This window comes from Scardinius erythrophthalmus (assembly GCF_964197995.2).
Source record: "Scardinius erythrophthalmus genome assembly, chromosome: 14".
NCBI classification, from domain to species: domain Eukaryota; kingdom Metazoa; phylum Chordata; class Actinopteri; order Cypriniformes; family Leuciscidae; genus Scardinius; species Scardinius erythrophthalmus.
This window is the reverse complement of record NC_138234.1, coordinates 26,408,328-26,426,345: the sequence shown is the minus strand read 5'-3', so window position 1 is coordinate 26,426,345 and position 18,018 is coordinate 26,408,328. Positions and strand designations below refer to the sequence as shown.

Here is an 18,018-nt window from a genome sequence, read left to right as displayed (position 1 = left end):
GCTGCAACTCTTCACGTCATGTCATCACAAAAAGAAATATACAAGAGTAAGATAAAGGAATTAGGAATCATAGATCCTTATGAAGCGCCACAAGTTTTTTTTACAGGCATTAAATGTGTAGAAAAACTTCCTGACATTGAGTTCGGTGACATTTACAGCTAACGTTACCTTATTCACTTCTCATCATGCTACACCGGAGCTTCATTAAAAGCATACGAAAGGCTATCGGTATCACGAGTCCGGATGGGTCAGCAACTCTTTGATTTGGACGCCAGCAGGGAAGGATTTTTCTATCATCACCGCAGGCATGATAGAAGAATAGAGAGCCTAAGTCCCGCCCCTCCGCTTCCGGCTCATGGGACCTTACTTCGGAAAAAATATGTATGGAAGTCAATGGCGAGAGATAACTTATCTTTTTATTCCGTCTGAACTGTGCCCTGAATTACACATATGATGTTTGTCAATTTAAAAGGTAATTATGAAAGTCAAGAAAGTCGCAGTTTGTCATAAAACAGAAGAGTAACGTTTAGTTTTATGTGAAAATCGCTCAATGAACTACATCTCTCGTCTCGCACTATGTACGTCACAAGATCCGTTGCTCGTATGTGTGTATTCTGGCTCAAAACACTCAGGCATGACGGCGTTGCGTTACGATTATAAGGTAAGACTATAGAAAAAATGACAGACGTTAGCTTCAGTAAAGTTAGCTTCATTTATTGAGAGAAAAGGCATGACGTCGCATGCGCGCCTTCTGGGTTTGTAGTCTTTCTAATTACGTATTTTCACAGTCTTATACCTCAGCAGTTTTACATCAAGCTGCGACTTTCTTGACTTTAAAATGTATCTTTTAAATTGATAAACATCATATGTGTAAATCAGGGCACAATTCAAACGAGATCAAAATATTTGTTGTCTCTCGCCATTGACTACCATACAATATTTTTCCGAAATAAGGTCCCATGGTGGTCGACCGGAAGGGGAGGGACTTAGGCTCTCTATAGGTAAATATTTCCCGACGACCTCGTATTATCACTGGCGGTTTAGCATTTTCTATACCGTCAAAATGGCTGCTCCAAATGGCGTGACGTCACGCGGGACGTCCCTATATGTACCGCCTAGCAGCAAACCATCTCAGGCAGCAAGCCTGATTGCGGACTATGTTCACGAACTACAACTCAGCTACTCCGATGCCCCTGCGATTGTACTGGGTGATTTAAACCAGTGCAAATTGGAGACTTTGTTGCCGGGATTCGAACAGTATGTAAAAACTCAAACAAGAAACAATAATATCCTTGATAAGTGCTTTGTGAATGTCAGGAATGCTTATGTGTCCAAAAGTATGCCACCAATTTTAAATTCTGACCACAATGTTGTGCTTATGATTCCCGTGTATAGGACTAAACTTAAAAAAAGTAAACCAGAAAAGAAAATGATCAGAATATGGTCAAATGAAAGTGTAGAACAACTGAAAGCCTGTTTTGATTATACAAACTGGGAAATCTTTGATGAAGGCTCATTAGACGAAAGAACTACAGTGTTAAATGATTATATAAACTTCTGTGTGGAGCTGAACATACCTACTAAAGAGATTAAAGTTTATCCAAATAATAAACCATATGTGACTAAAGATATTAAAGATATGATAAATGTGAGGAAAGTAGCTTTTAAAGATAAAAATAGTCTGGTACTTAAACAAACGGTAAGAGAGTTAAAAATTAAATTAAAAGAAACAAAAGAAGTTCATAGGAAGTGTTTGGAGAAAGCATTTAAAATTAACAACTCTAAAAAGGTTTGGGATATTATGAAAACTATGTCTGGACTGTCGTCCTCAAATAAATCCATTGTAACTGATGATGAATTTAGGTTTGGGAATGAACTAAACACCTTTTTTACACGGTTTGAACTAACAGGCAAACAAGATAAGAACAAAGAAACAACACATAGAGTTCTAGTACCATCAGATAGAATTGTTATTGAGGTTGAAGATGTTAGGAAAATGTTTCAATCTATTAATACAAAAAAGGCTGTGGGTCCTGATGGATGTAGTGCAGGCCTCTTAAAAAATTTCGCTCAGGAACTAGCACCTGTGTGGCAACCAGTTTTTCAAGCTTCAGTTGATACACATGCTGTCCCTGTGATATGGAAAACCGCGGACATAAAACCACTACCGAAGATATCATGTCCAAAAAAATACAAAGACTTTAGACCAATAGCTCTCACTTCTGTGATTGTGAAATGTCTAGAGCAGCGGTTCCCAAACTTTTTTTCCTGCGCACCCCCTTCTATGTCCCAACCGGGTTGGCGCACCCCCAATCCCCACTTCAAAAAAATAACGCAACAAAGCTTTGTTTTATCGCCATATAAAGACTCATGTTTAATCATGCGCAAATAACCAACACGCATGACAATAACAACATCAACAAAGTGTCAATATAATGCAACAAAGCTACGCACAAGCTTCCACTTTTAAGAGGACGAGTGACAGACACAGGCTCAGTAACAGAAAGCACGGTTATTTTCAGCCGCGTAAAAGAAACATTGCCGCAATATTAAATGACCGTAAATGACCGTGGAGCTAGCATCATCATAATAACACAACGGTTATGGAAATTAGAACGACAGTACATTGAATTAAATTGCAATGAAGTTACAAACGATCCACAACATTAAAGAGAATAGGCTCCGGAATAGATAAAATAAATAAAAACGAGGATCAATCTGATACTTTTCAAGTGCGACAATAAAATTAGCCTTCACACGATCCACAACATAATTAAGTAACAAAGAGCATAGGCTCAAACATAAAATAAACAACAATATTTTGAACAATATTTTATATATTTTATATATATATATATATATAAAAGAGCTCACCAAAGCTGAATTTGTTTTATCAAAAATACAGTAAAACTTGTAATATTGTGAAATAGTACAATTAAAATTTTTATTTGAATATGTTTCAAAATGTAATTTATTCATGTGATTTAAAAGATGAATTTTCAAAATCATTACTTCAGTGTCACATGACCCTTCAGAAATATGAAAACAGTTTTCTGCTTAATATTTTGGAAACTATAATTTTTTCATGATTCTTTGATGTATAAAATTTTCAAAAGAACAGCATTTATTTAAAAACGAAATATCTTGTAACATTACACATGTGACATGTTTTAAGGTCACTTTTGATCATTTTAATGCATCCTTACTGAAAAACAATTCTGACCAACCAACACATTTTTGAACGGCAGTATACACTCAGTAGGTCATCATTATTGCAATATAAACACTGTCAGAGTGATCAACAAATCTTCATTTACCAGTCGAAGACGGAGCCACTGTTCTTATGTTTACTCCGTGCACTGTCAAGGTCTTCATCATATTTGTCGTGGTACCGGTCTTTGCAGCAATTATTTTACCGCAAATACTGCATCGCGCGTTGTTGGCATCGAGCCTGGAGAAATGTAGCCATACTTTTGATCGACTTTTCCACATCTTTATGGTATTGTGTGTGTGTGTGCTCGCGTCTCGTATGTGCGCGGAGAGTTTGTGTGTGTGTGCTCGGGTCACATTGAGTATTTGCGCGAGTTTGTGTGTGTGTGTGCGCTCGCGTTTCATATAAGTATGTGCGTGGAGAGTTTGTGTGTGCGCGCGCGCGTCTCATATGAGTATGTGCGCGGAGAGTTCCGCGCGTCTCGTGTGTGTAGAGTTTGCTTGTATGTGCGTGAGCGACTTTAGGTGTGTCGTTGTGCATTACATATGTATTTGTTTTATCAAAAACTAATAAATTATAGTTTTTTTTATTTAAAATAAAAGGAAAAGGAATTTACAAAGGAAATGTTTACTGTTCATGTTTTTTTATTCTATGGAAAAACCCCATTTAAAAAAACAGACCGCCATTACATTTTTCCTCTCGCGCACCCCCTGGTGGTAGCTCGCGTACCCCTGGGGGTGCGCGTACCACACTTTGGGAATCCCTGGTCTAGAGAGACTGTTACTTCAGTATTTGGTTGCGGCAGTTAAAGATAGATTAGATCCATGGCAGTTTGCCTATAAGAAAGGCTGTAGTACTGAAGATGCAGTTGCTGCTTTATTGCATATTATCTCTAAAAATCTAGATAAACCGAGAACAATTGTGAGAACTCTGTTCTTGGACTTCTCTTCTGCATTTAACACCATACAGGTTGACAGACTGGTGTTAAAACTCATACAGCTGAGGGTGAACCCTTATTTGATTCAGTGGTATACATCATTTCTCACAGATAGAGTTCAGAGAATCAGGGTGAATAAAACCGTGTCGTCTGAAATTATTACAAATGTCGGAGTACCACAAGGTTGTGTTAGTTCCGCCATACTTTTTACATTATATACAGACGACTGTCGAACGGACGTTAAATCAGTATATTTTGAAGTACTCTGATGATACTGTCCTAATATCTGTGCTGAATGACTTAGATAGTTCTGAGGTTCATCAACACGGTGTCAGTAATTTGATTGAGTGGTGTGAGAATAATGCTCTTATCATTAATACGAGTAAAACTGAGGAGATTGTATTTGGGTCAACGGCAGATATAGCGCCTGTCTTTATTCATAAGGAGGAAATTAAACTGGTCAAGACATATAAGTATTTGGGAGTGACCATAGATGATATGTTATCTTGGAAAGATCACATTGAGACCATATGTAAAAAGACTAAGCAGAGAATCTATTTTCTTCGCCGTCTTAGGTCTTTTGGAGTAAGAAGGCAGATTCTTCTGCTGTTTTTCAGGTCTGTGATAATGAGTTTATTGCAATACTGCAACTCTACTTGGTATAAAAGTCTGTCTGTCGTGTTAAAAACAAAGGTTTTTAATCAATTAAAAATCTGCTCAAAGATAGTAGGTCAGCCGCTTGAAAAGCTCTATGACTCAGCTTATCACAATAATATTCTCAGGTTGGCTGACAATATAGTTTCTAATCCCATGCATATTTTGCACAAAGAGTTTGAACTACTACCGTCAAAGCGGAGGTATAGAGTTCCTAAATTTAATAAGGTGAAGCTGAAACACTCTTTTGTGCATCAGGCAATTCTAGCGCTGAACAAAAAAACCTAATCAGAGATCAAGAGTATTGGGATGCTGGGGTTGATGGATAAGTGTTATATTGAATGTATAATTGTGTGGTTAGAGTGAATGTCAATGTTGAATGTATGTTAAATGTTGTAGTAAACATGGATACTGTCATGCAAGAAAAATTTCAGACCTCAGTCTGACAATAAAGTATTAAGTAAGTAAGTAAGTAAGTAAGTACTAAGAAATAAATAAATATATTTTTTCCAGACAAACCTTGACTTTTGTTGAGATTGAGAAGACGCCTGTTGTTCCAATCAAAGCTGATTACTTGGCCCGTGGATCCCTGCAGTATGAGTTCCCTTTCAAGGGAACTCCCGTTGCGTCGAGAATGACGCTATGGGGAACGCTTTGCGTGATGACGTCTTGAAGCACATGTAAAATCAGTCCAATGGTGTGGCGGAACGTCAGAGGCGGGTGACGTCACGTACCAGGAAGCTATAAAAGCCGGCCCGAAACAGAAAACGAAAGCTTTCTGAGTCTTCAGTTGCGCTCTGTGTTGAATCTGTCCGTTTATTTGGTGTTGTCTGTCTATATATATATATATATTATTCAGTATGGCGAGCAAGCAGCAGTTTAGAGTGTGTGTCCATCCCTGCCCGCGTTATTTAACGGGAGGTGACACACACACTCTTTGTGTTGTTTGTTTGGGAGAGGAGCATGCCCAGTCAGCACTCGAGGGTGGTGACTGTGTGCATTGCTGTGCGCTTCCATTGCGGACGCTCCGATCCCGTTTGGCTCGGTTCAATCCCGACCACGTTCCCCAGGGCTCGGGTCCCGCCGCGGCTGAGGCTCGGCGGCGATCTCAGACCTGGGGTTCGCAAATGGATCTGTCAGTGGATGTTGAGACGGGCTCTGCCTTATCTCAGCCTCTTACTGACAGATCCAGTGCCTCTCATCAGGGTGTGGAAGCACGCGCTGCGGTTTCTTCCCCCCCGATAGAGGCACCAGTACTACAACTATCCAGCTCTGAGGAGTTGGATGTTGTCAGTATTGAAGCTGAGTCTGAGGATTCGCCACCTCAGTCTCATGCATTTGAAGAGCTGCTTGATGTAGTTACTAGAGCAGTTGACAGACTGTCTATTGAGTGGCCAGAGGATAGGCAGGACGTTCGTTCGAAAAGCAAACTCGACGAACGCTTCCTGCCATCTCGTGCACAGCCTCAGCGCAGGAGTCTTCCGTTTTTCCCCGATCTCCACACCGAGGTGTCGAGATCGTGGGGAAAACCAATGTCATACAGAGTTTACACACCACAAACATCCCATTACTCTTCCATCTATAAATATAAAGAGCATGGTTATGGGGAGATGCCGAAGGTGGAGGAGACGTTGGCGAACTATCTCTCTCCAGCAACGGCATCTTCCTTGAAGACTCCTACACTCCCCACTAAACCAGTAAAGTTTACATCTTCCCTGATTCATAAATCGTATGCAGCCGCTGGTCAAGCTGCAGCGTGTCTGCATACGATGTTCCTTATGCAGGCTTATCAGGCAGAATTACTGGGTGATTTAGAGGAGGGCGGGGGTATTGGTCCTGACACAGTAGCCGAACTGCGTAGAGCCACAGATTTGTCTCTCAGGGCCACCAAGGAGACCGCTAAATCAGTCGGGCGGTCTATGGCAGCCCTGGTGGCCACTGAGAGGCATCTGTGGCTCAATCTGAGTGACATCAAAGATAGAGAAAAACATGTTCTTTTAGATGCGCCGGTTTCTACTGTTGGGCTATTTGGAGATGCAGTGAACAGTGCGGTAGCTAAATCGCAAGAAGCTTCAAAACACGCTGCTGCACTCCAGAAACTTCTCCCCCGCCGTTCTTTCATTGAGGCTGCTGAGCGGGAGCAGCCTCACTCCTCTAAAAAGAGCGCTGATCATCGTGCCACTCAAAAGCAGAGTGTGTCCTCCCGTGCTCCCCCACAAAAATCTCGGGGACACGGAGGGCGCGCTCAAACCCAGCAGTCTTCGAGGGGTAGAGCGGATCTGCGGACCGTTATTACCGCCAAGAAGGCTGCTGGGAAGAAATCCTGATGTCCGAGGGCTCAGGACATATGAGGGTAGTCCCCCCCGAAGCAGAGCGGTTAACACCTCTTTTTACGGTGCCCGTCTCTCTTCGGTACCCTCAGGGGACCGTTCTGCCAACCCTGCCGCCTCCGGTGTTACAGGGCGCAGCGGTCTCCGGCGAGCACATATCTCAAGGACCACCCGGAAACGTAGTGGCCTCGGGATGCCCGCCCCCTCCGAGGAGGGTGTTAGAGCAGTCTGTTCGGTCGTTCCCTGCCGGTGCGCCGTTACAGGGCGACGAATTGACTACTCAACAACAACGAAATCCAGAAACCAGTCTCGAGAGGCTGGTACCTCTAGTAGAATCTTTGACAGCGTGGAAGCTACTGTCGAATGTTTCTCGTTGGGTCCTGCAGACCGTGGAAAGAGGGTATCAGATACAATTCAAAAAACGCCCACCTCGGTTTATGGGGGTCCTGCCCACAGTGGTGGGCCCCGAGCAGGTTCTGGTTATGGAACAGGAAGTAAACACTCTGTTAGAGAAAGGGGCCATAGAATATGTACCTCCCTCCAACAGGGAAACCGGATTTTACAGCCGGTATTTCATAGTTCCGAAAAAGGACGGGGGATTGCGTCCCATTTTAGATCTTCGAGTTCTGAACGAGTCAGTCATGCAGCTCAAGTTCAAAATGTTAACATTGAGACAGATCGTGCCACAGATCAGGTCCGAGGACTGGTTTGTCACGATAGACCTCAAGGACGCATATTTCCATATTTCCATCCGTCCGTGTCATTGGAAGTTCCTGAGGTTTGCTTTCGGGGGCAAAGCATACCAATATCGTGTTCTTCCATTCGGCCTAGCTTTATCACCCCGCACTTTCACCAAATGCATGGATGCAGCTCTGGCACCGCTGCGCCTCCAAGGTATTCGCATCATGAACTACATCGACGATTGGTTGATTTTAGCTCAGTCGCATCAGTTGGCGGTTCAACATCGAGATGTTGTTCTCGCCCACATGAAAGAGTTGGGGTTACGGCTGAACGCCAAGAAGAGTGTGCTTTCTCCACTCCAGAGGACCACTTTTTTAGGCGTAGTTTGGGATTCAGTGTCGATGCAGGCGCGCCTGTCACCGCCACGTATAGAGTCCATCCTTGCAGCTGTGAAAAGTGTAAAGCTAGGCCAGCTACTCACTGTCAAACAGTTCCAGAGACTGTTGGGTCTCATGGCAGCAGCGTCCAACGTGATACCTTTTGGACTGCTACACATGAGGCCCCTGCAGTGGTGGCTCAGGACCAGGGGGTTTTCCCCGAGGGGCAACCCATTTCGCACAATCAGGGTCACGCGGCGATGCTTACGTGCCCTGGTTATGTGGAAGAAACCTTGGTTCCTGTCCCAGGGCCCAGTGTTGGGAGCTTCTTGTCGTCGCAAACTGCTAACGACGGATGCTTCCCTCACGGGTTGGGGAGCGATCCTGGAGGGTCGCTCAGCTCAAGGTCTGTGGGAAGACCATCATCGTTCCTGGCATATCAATCGCCTAGAGATGTTAGCTGTCTTCCGGGCTCTGAGGAGCTTTATCACAGATCTCAGGGGACACCATGTGCTAGTACATACGGACAACACGTCGGTAGTCGCCTATATCAACCACCAAGGGGGTTTGCGCTCGCGCCCGTTATCCAACTTGGCACGCCATATCCTCTTGTGGTCCCAGGGGAAGTTACTGTCACTCAGGGCAGCTTACATCCCCGGGGTCCAGAATTTAGGGGCAGACACTCTGTCGAGGCAGGGGCCGAGGCCCGGGGAATGGAGGCTCCACCCCGAGGTGGTGGAGCTGATATGGAGGGAGTTCGGCCAAGCACAAGTGGATCTGTTTGCGTCTCGAGAGACTTCTCACTGTCCACTTTGGTTCTCCCTCACGCATCCAGCTCCTCTGGGACTGGATGCTATGGTTCAGACGTGGCCGAGGCTACGTCTGTACGCCTTTCCCCCAGTGGCTCTGCTCCCGGGAGTTCTGGAGAGAGTTCGCAGGGACCGGGTTCGCCTACTTCTGATAGCCCCGCGCTGGCCGGGCAGAGTATGGTTTCCCGATCTGGTCTCCCTCCTCGACGGGCATCCTCTGGAGTTACCCGTCAGGAGAGACCTTCTGTCCCAGGCAGGGGGCTCAATATATCACCCCCGCCCAGAACTGTGGAACCTGTGGGCTTGGCCTCTGAGGGGGCCCAGCTCATAGAGTCAGGTCTCTCAACTGAGGTTGTTGAGACCATTCTACAGTCCAGAGCTCCCTCCACGAGGAAACTTTATGCCCTGAAGTGGAGAGTCTTCACTTCTTGGTGTAGTGACCGTCGGTTGGACCCAGTTAACTGCCCAATTGGTACAGTGCTGGAGTTCCTGCAAGACCGGTTCACGGCAGGTCTGACCCCGTCCACTTTAAAGGTTTATGTGGCGGCCATAGGTGCTTACCACATTCCTTTGGGTGGAATGTCTGTGGGGAAAGACCCTTTGATATCTCGTTTCCTTCGTGGCACTTGGAGGCTGAGGCCTGCAGTTCGCTCTAGGGTTCCGCCATGGGACCTGTCCATTGCATTACAAGGCTTGTCCCTGGCCCCCTTTGAGCCCATTGAGGAGGTTCCTGAGAAGTTTTTAACTCTGAAAGCTCTTTTTCTCCTTGCTATTTCTTCTCTCAAGAGAATAGGGGATCTTCAAGCATTGTCAGTTGCTCCGTCATGCTTAGAGTTTGCTCCGGGTATGGTTAAAGCGTTTCTTCATCCAAGACCGGGTTATATCCCCAAGGTCCCCACTAATGTGGTCAGACCTGTTGTTCTGCAGGCCTTCTGTCCTCCTCCCTTTCAAAATGCTGACCAGGAGGCTAATAATTTGCTTTGCCCTGTGCGGGCGTTAGACGCATATGTCCACAGAGCTGCCCTGTGGCGTAAAAGTGATCAATTATTTGTGTGCTTTGGGTCCCCTAACAAAGGAGGTCCAGTGTCTAAGCAAAGGATGAGCAAGTGGGTGGTCGAGGCTATCTCACTTGCTTATGAGGCGGCTGGGCAGCCTTCTCCTTTGGCTGTCCGGTCGCACTCGACGAGGAGTATGGCGGCCTCTAAGGCCCTTATTTCAGGAGTTTCTTTACAGGACGTCTGTGATGCGGCAGGCTGGTCCTCACCGCACACTTTCGTCAGGTTTTACTCTCTGGATCTAGACTCTGCTCCAGGGTCTCATGTTTTGTCATCCTAGTGCTGCTCTATTAGATTACACACAGGACAGACATTCGTAGCTATGGATGCGTTGGTATAGACGTTCCCCATAGCGTCATTCTCGACGCAACGGGAGTTCCCTTGAAAGGGAACGCCTCGGTTACGACTGTAACCTCGGTTCCCTGAAGAGGGAACGAGCGTTGCGTCGCCTTGCCATATCTCCTTCATGCCTGTCAGCTCGACTTCAGACTTTTACGAAGCTTTCGTTTTCTGTTTCGGGCCGGCTTTTATAGCTTCCTGGTACGTGACGTCACCCGCCTCTGACGTTCCGCCACACCATTGGACTGATTTTACATGTGCTTCAAGACGTCATCACGCAAAGCGTTCCCCATAGCGTCATTCTCGACGCAACGCTCGTTCCCTCTTCAGGGAACCGAGGTTACAGTCGTAACCGAGGCGTTTTCAACTGAAATTCTTCAGACCCCCATTCAACTCCTGAAGATCAGTGATGCACCAGCCCAGGTATAATTCATTACTCAAAATCTTTAACAGTCTCCAAGTCAAAGCCTTTGATCCATGAAGACGTCATCTGAGTGTTGCCCTTACTTTTTCTAGATTATTGAGGTCTTAAAGCACCTTGTTGAAAACAATGTGGCCATGGTCCATGATGATGCTCCACTTAAGTTTGTTGAGCTCATTCAGCTCCTGCGTGTTGCCACCTCTGAGAATATTGAGGCTATCTGGGCTCAGTTCAAGGACAAACCAGTTTACAGGTACAATGTTTGAGCAATAAGTTCATAGGAATATAGTTCAATGATTTTTTCTATTATGAACATATTTTGAAAACAATGAATCTGTTAGGCGCTGGCTTCTGGATGCTCTTCCTGCTGTTGGCACACCAATCATTGTAAAATTCATCAAGGAGAAGTTCCTGGCTGGTGAACTTACCATTCCTGAGTTCATTCAGGCTCTTGTGGTTGCTCTGCAAATGGTCACTGCTGATTTGGACACCATCCAGTTGACAGCTGTGGGTACATCTCACTATACTCAAAGTGCTGTTCTTCAAATATGACCAAAATCAAATTAATCATTTCTGTATGTTGCTGAATAGAGTTTGGCAATGCATGAGAAAATTGCCACAATCCCAGCTCTTCGTGAAGTCGTCATGCTTGGATATGGTTCCATGATTGCCAAACACTGTGTTGCAGTTCCCACTTGCTCCTCCGAGCTCCTCAAGGTAAACACCTCAACATATCCACAAATTTCTGTCATGGACATACTATAATATTTGATATTTGTCTAACTGTATGTGCCTCAAACTCCTCAGCCCATCCATGATATTGCTGCAGAGGCCATTTCTAAGAATGACATTCCTGAAATCACTTTGGCTCTGAAAGTTCTGGGCAATGCTGGTCACCCTGCTAGTCTTAAACCCATCATGAAGCTCCTACCTGGACTGACAACTGCAGCTACTTCTCTGCCTCTTAGAGTCCAGGTTGATGCCATCTTGGCCCTGAGGAACATTGCCAAGAAAGAGCCCAAACTGGTAAGTGTCAGACATTGTAGGAATTTATTACTGTAAAAGTTTACTCAAATTGTCATTCAATAATATACAAACCTTGTTTTCTGCCTCAGGTTCAGCCAGTGGCCCTGCAGCTTGTATTGGACAGGGCTCTCCACCCTGAAGTGCGTATGGTTGCTTGTATTGTGTTGTTTGAGTCCAAGCCCTCAGTGGGTCTCGCCTCCAATCTTGCTGGGGCCTTGAAGACTGAGACTAACATGCATGTTGCAAGCTTTGCCTATTCCCACAGTCCTTGACCAGAATCACTGCTCCGGATATGGCATCTGTGTAAGAACAAATTTTTTCAAACATATTTTACTTCATCACACAAAATGAGCACACGCCAGAGGTAATCATGGTTGTCCATTTCAGTGCGGGTGCAGCTAATGTTGCCATCAAGCTCATGAGTCGCAAACTGGACAGGCTTAACTTCCGTTTCAGCAGAGCCATTCAGCTGGACTTCTATCATAGTGAGTCTTGCCATTTTTGAGAGAGAGATAAAAAATGGTTTCTTGGGTCAAAAAAAAATTCCTGACACATTAAATGTATTCTTACCTCTGTCCCTGTGCAGCTCCACTTATGATTGGAGCTGCTGGTAGTGCCTACATGATCAATGATGACCATCCTGCCCAGAGCTGTTGTAGCTAAAGCACGTGCTTACCTGGCTGGAGCTGCTGCTGATGTTCTTGAGGTGGGACAACCTAGACTTTAAAAAACTGATTCATATTTATCAAAATATCAAAATATTTTAAGTCTTCACTCAATTGATCCTTTCAAACAGATCGGTGTGAGAACTGAAGGAATCCAGGAGGCTCTTCTGCAATCTCCTGCTGCAGATGAAAGTGTTGACAGTATCACAAAGATCAAGCGCACCCTGAGAGCTGTAAGCTTTCATGTCCAGTGTACAGTTTAATTGTGTACTTTTAAGTAATATTATAAACATGATATAGGCAAAATTTATATAACTTCTCTGTTTTAACACCTCAAGCTCACAAACTGGAAGGCCTTTCCAACCAATCAGCCATTGGCATCAGCTTATATCAAATTACTTGGACAAGAAGTGGCTTATTTCAACATTGACAAGACCATAATTGAAGAAGCAATACCGGTATTGTGTTTTAGCTCATGTCTACTCTCTCATTATCATATTTTTTGAGATCTGTCTCACAAATAATTCTCACAATTAGAATTAAGTTTCTCATAAACATCATCCCCAGATGTTGCCCCAGAGTTGCCTTCCAGTATGCCAAACCCCTGCTTGCATCTGAAGTGCGTCGTATCTTGCCAACAGCAGTTGGTTTGCCCATGGAGCTCAGTTTGTACACTGCTGCTGTCGCTGCTGCAAGTCTCAATGGTATGTTTTTTTCTTAGAATTTTTTATCCTTTCCTTGGATATGAGGGTGTCACTTCAAAGTTTGATGTTGCTCTGTTCATCCTTCTAGTTAAGACCACCTTTACACCTCCTCTCCCTGAGGAGATTGAGACTATGACTCTTGACCAACTCAAAAAGACTGATGTTCAACTCCAAGCTGAAGCTAGACCAAGGTACACTTTTTCAGCTACATTCATGAAGATGAGATATAATGTACACAACAACAGTTATTTGTTAACAGTTAACAAACAATCTAACTTATTCTTATTTCAGTATTGCCCTCCAGACCTTTGCTGTAATGGGAGTGAACACTGCCTTGATCCAAGCTGCTGTTATGGCAAGAGGGAAGATCCGTACAATTGCTCCTGGAAAAGTGGTTGCAAGAGCAGACATTCTCAAGGGCAACTACAAGGTGGAGGCTCTGCCTGTTGAGCTTCCGGAACACATTGCTGATGTGAGGTAATGCAATCTTAGTCAGACCAGTGTTGCAAACATTCTGAATCAATTCATAAACCAAAGGTTTCTGAAATTGAGACGTGACCCATTTTTTTCTTACTCCAACAGCTTTGAGACTCTTGCTGTGGTCAGAAACATTGAAGAGCCCAATGCTGAGAGGATTGTTCCCTTAGTACCCGAGGTGGCCATGAAAAATTCCCAGACTTCTTCTGAGTATTTGGTCAATATTGAACACACATATGATGGATATCAATTTGCTTCAAGTTTTAAAATAGCGAGGCTTGTTATAATATTTCATTATTCTTTTCAGTCCTCTGAAACACCAGATGAGACTCCCGTGAGAGCTGCTGCTCCATTTAACAAGACTCTCTGTCTTGCTGTCCCATACATTGAAATCAAGGGGTGCGTTGAGGTGCACTCTCAAAATGCTGCTTTTATCAGAAATTCTCCTCTCTTCTACATAATTGGACAGCACTCAGCCCGTGCTGCACTGACAAGAGGTATACATTCAGAGAAGATTATTAATTTCAGAGAAAATTACAGAAAAGATAATAATTGTCATTTTGGCTTTAGCTGCACTCAGCCCGTGCTGCACTGACAAGAGGTATACATTCAGAGAAGATTATTAATTTCAGAGAAAATTACAGAAAAGATAATAATTGTCATTTTGGCTTTAGCTGCACTCAGCCCGTGCTGCACTGACAAGAGGTATACATTCAGAGAAGATTATTAATTTCAGAGAAAATTACTAATAATTGTCATTTTGGCTTTAGCTGAAGGTCCTGTAGTTGAAAGACTGGAGCTTGAAGTCCAAGTTGGTCCTAGAGCTGCTGAGAGGCTCCTTAAGCAAATCAGTCTCATTGATGAGGATACTCCAGAAGGAAAGGCCTTCCTGTTGAAACTGAGGGAAATCCTGGAGACTGAAGATAAAAATGCGTCCGTCTCTTCTGAAAGCAGCAGTAGCAGCCGCAGGAGCAGGAGCAGCAGCAGCAGCAGCAGTTCAAGCTCCTCCATGTCCAGCTCTCGTGTGAGTAAGGTGAGGACGTGGTATGTAGCGTGTTGGTTAGGTAGCCAATATTTGTCTCATAAATATATTTTTTCACTGAATCATTTTATATGGATTTTTAGACTGCCACTATCATGGAGCCCTTCAAGAAATTCCACAAAGATCGGGTAACTACTAAAAAGCCATTTTTTTATATTATTACTTTAGATTATATTTATTACTTATTACAAAACTTATTTTTGCTTGCAGTTCATGGCACCCCATGGTCCTTCAAAGGCAGTAAGCAGTGGAAGCACTGCATCTAGCTTTGAGGCTCTCCAGAAACAGGTGAATCAATTAGTGTAATTAATAACATATAACCCAAAGGTGAAATTTTGCTGTAAAATCCACTTAAATTGATTATGGTTTATGCTTTCAGGCTAAGTTCCTCGGAAATGCTCTTCCACCTGTTTTTGCTGTCATTGCCCGTGCTGTGAGAGCTGACCACAAGCTGCTGGGCTACCAACTTGCTGCTTACTTTGACAAGCCAACAGAAAGAGTGCAGCTCGTTGTTTCCTCCATCGCTGAAAATGACAACCTGAAGATCTGTGCTGATGGTGCCCTGCTGAGCAAGCACAAAGTCACTGTAAGACTGGAACTATTATCGAAACTAATTTCTCAAGTGAAATAATTTACATCATTACCATCTTTTGAACACAAATGTAACTTCAGGCCAAGGTTGCTTGGGGTCAAGAATGCCAAGAGTATGCAGTCACTGCCAAAGCTGAAGCCGGTGTCCTGGGAGAATTCCCTGCTGCACGTCTAGAGCTGGAATGGGAGAGGCTACCAATAATTGTCACCACATACGCCAAAAAGTAATGTTCAGCAACACTGAATGACAAATGTATTGAATAGTTTAGAAAATGAAACTGGTTTAATCTGCTCTTCTTTGTGCATCCCTTCACAATTAGGCTGTCTAAGCACATCCTTATGGTGGCTTTCCAGACAGGCTTTAGACTAGAAAGAGCCACGAACAGTGAGAAAGAGATTGAACTGACTGCAGCCTTGCCAACTCAGAGATCCTTGAATGTCATTGCTAGGATTCCAGAGGTGAAATAGTTTTCCGTTAAATTATGACTCTCACAGAGATATAATAAGAAAATTCAACAAATTATTTTTCTTCCTGCTGCTCTAGATGACACTGTCACGGATGGATATTCGTCTCCCTGTCGCTGTTCCCATCAATCCAGATGGAACTCTTTCCATTCATATCGATGAGGACATTCTCTCCTAGATCCAGAAACATTTCAAGGAAGAATAAGACATGAAGAATTACATTTTACATTTTCAGAAGAAAATGTGAGCTGTATTTATGTAGCATTTATTGTTCTTTGACAGTTTAATTGAATACATTAACAATGTTGTGATGTGTGTAATGTAATGCAATCTAATGTTAATAAATACCCTGCAAGTCTCAGAAATGTGTGAACTGCTTTCATTTTACAATAACACTAAAAGGCCTCATCAAAAAAAATATGTCTTCAGATGAGTTTTAAACATGTTTACAGTGGTAGATGATCTGACATTGGTAAACCATTCCATAACTTTGGGGCAGCAACTGAGAAAGTGCAATCTCCTTTACTTTTTAAGTGTGACCGAGAAATTTCTAGGAACAGCAGATTTTGGGATCTCAGAGACCTGTGTGAGCAACTAAAATGTATAAGCTCAGAAACATATTTTTGTGCCGGTCCATGCAGAGCTTTAAAAGTATACAAAAGTAACTTGTACTTTATTCTAAAATGAACTGCTAGTCAGTGCAAAGAGGCCAGAATTGGGGATATATGATCCCTCTTTCCTATTTTTGTCAGCAACCTTGCTGTTGCATTTTGTACTCTCTGAAGACGTGACAGCGAAGACTGACTTACACCCAGGTACAAAACATTCTGTAATCAAGATAAAAATAAAAGCATGAATTACTTTCTCCAGATCACTGATAGATTCGCAATTGAAAAAAACTAATCATCACAACTGAATTGATTCGTCTGTCAAACTTTAACTCTGTGTTAAGATAAAACCCAGATTCTGAACATATGTGACCAGTCACGGAAAGTAGGGACACAAGTCGGTTCTGGGGCATTTTGAGTTATTCACAGATTCTGAAAGTGTAGTTTCCAAGCTTTCCAACGATGTGTAACACATGCAAATCTGATAATATTTGGAGAAGTTGTGGCCATTTGAAGGTAGGCACTCAAAAAAGCTCAAAGGGGAGAAAACCCCTCTAAAGATTGTGAAGTTCTCACCTCTCTCTCCTGCTGGGAGTGACAATAGGGCTCATTTACATATCATTAAGATAAGCCATACCCCTGTAAAGCTGTAGAGCAGAAGGGTCAGGAAAATGTGCCATCAAAGAAAAAAGAAAAAGTTTGCAAACAGGTAATATATAAATAAATGTCTCTTAGCATCTACCGATAAAACTGTATAGGCAACTCTTATGTACGCTGAATAAAAAATAAGATAAACTCTAGACAATGTTCAAATCAAAAACAGGATGTGCTAGGTGATATAGGTATATATATATATATATTACAGTATGAGTATGAATCCAAGTATGAATCAGAATCAGAATAGATTTTATTGCCATTGTCAATGAAAGGTTTCACAGACTAGGAATTTTCCTCGGTGTACTCATGCAATTCTACAAATAAATAAAACATCTCCAGTTAACTGGCAAAGCATTCATTTCGTTCGTTTTTTAAATAAGAGACTAGCGCTGAAATGTGTTTTTTAAAATCAAGTGATCAAAGTGCTCGTTGCCGCTGCGATCAGTGGCGCGGATACAGTGTTTTCTCGTGTGGCTCGCGCACACACCGCACTCTCTTCACTCGGACGCGCGCTTCAATCCGTTGCGAATACTATCTATTCGTTCTGGTGAAACCACAAAACATAATGCAAACATGTGCGTGCCCCTGCTTGATATACAACCACTGATGAACATAATCGTTTTGATGAGAGTAAAAAACTCTACGAGAAAAAAAAACCTATTTGAAGGCAGGTACGAACTCAGACCCTCTGACATGGCTGGCGAAAGCTCTACCACTAGACCATTAAGATACACATTGGTTAATCAGGCAGATCTAAGTATAGAGCTGGTAAGTCCCGCCCCTTCCGTAAAACCCCGCTGGACCTCAAAGTTGAAAAACCGTCAATGCAAGTGAATGGGAGAAAATAATTATTTTCTGGTCCCGTTTGAATTGTGCCATGAATGTGAACATATGTTGTCTGTGAATTTTTTATATAACTTTTCATGTTACGAGTTTGACAGTATATGGTATGATTCTTCGGCTAGCAGT

The 18,018-nt window shown here is 43.3% G+C and overlaps 1 pseudogene across 1 annotated transcript; it reads left to right on the top strand.

The window, feature by feature from the left end:
- The first annotated feature begins 1,063 nt into the window (after nucleotides 1-1,063).
- LOC308702194 (vitellogenin-like) lies at nucleotides 1,064-15,989 on the top strand (annotated as a pseudogene). Its single transcript has 23 exons — nucleotides 1,064-1,257; nucleotides 5,316-5,424; nucleotides 10,775-10,816; nucleotides 10,910-11,067; nucleotides 11,156-11,321; nucleotides 11,406-11,531; nucleotides 11,622-11,840; nucleotides 11,930-12,143; nucleotides 12,228-12,325; nucleotides 12,427-12,546; nucleotides 12,637-12,738; nucleotides 12,844-12,963; nucleotides 13,050-13,209; nucleotides 13,298-13,400; nucleotides 13,501-13,686; nucleotides 13,792-14,183; nucleotides 14,457-14,719; nucleotides 14,812-14,856; nucleotides 14,939-15,016; nucleotides 15,108-15,314; nucleotides 15,401-15,543; nucleotides 15,640-15,778; nucleotides 15,864-15,989. The product of its transcript is annotated as a vitellogenin-like (transcript).
- Nucleotides 15,990-18,018: the final 2,029 nt, after the last annotated feature.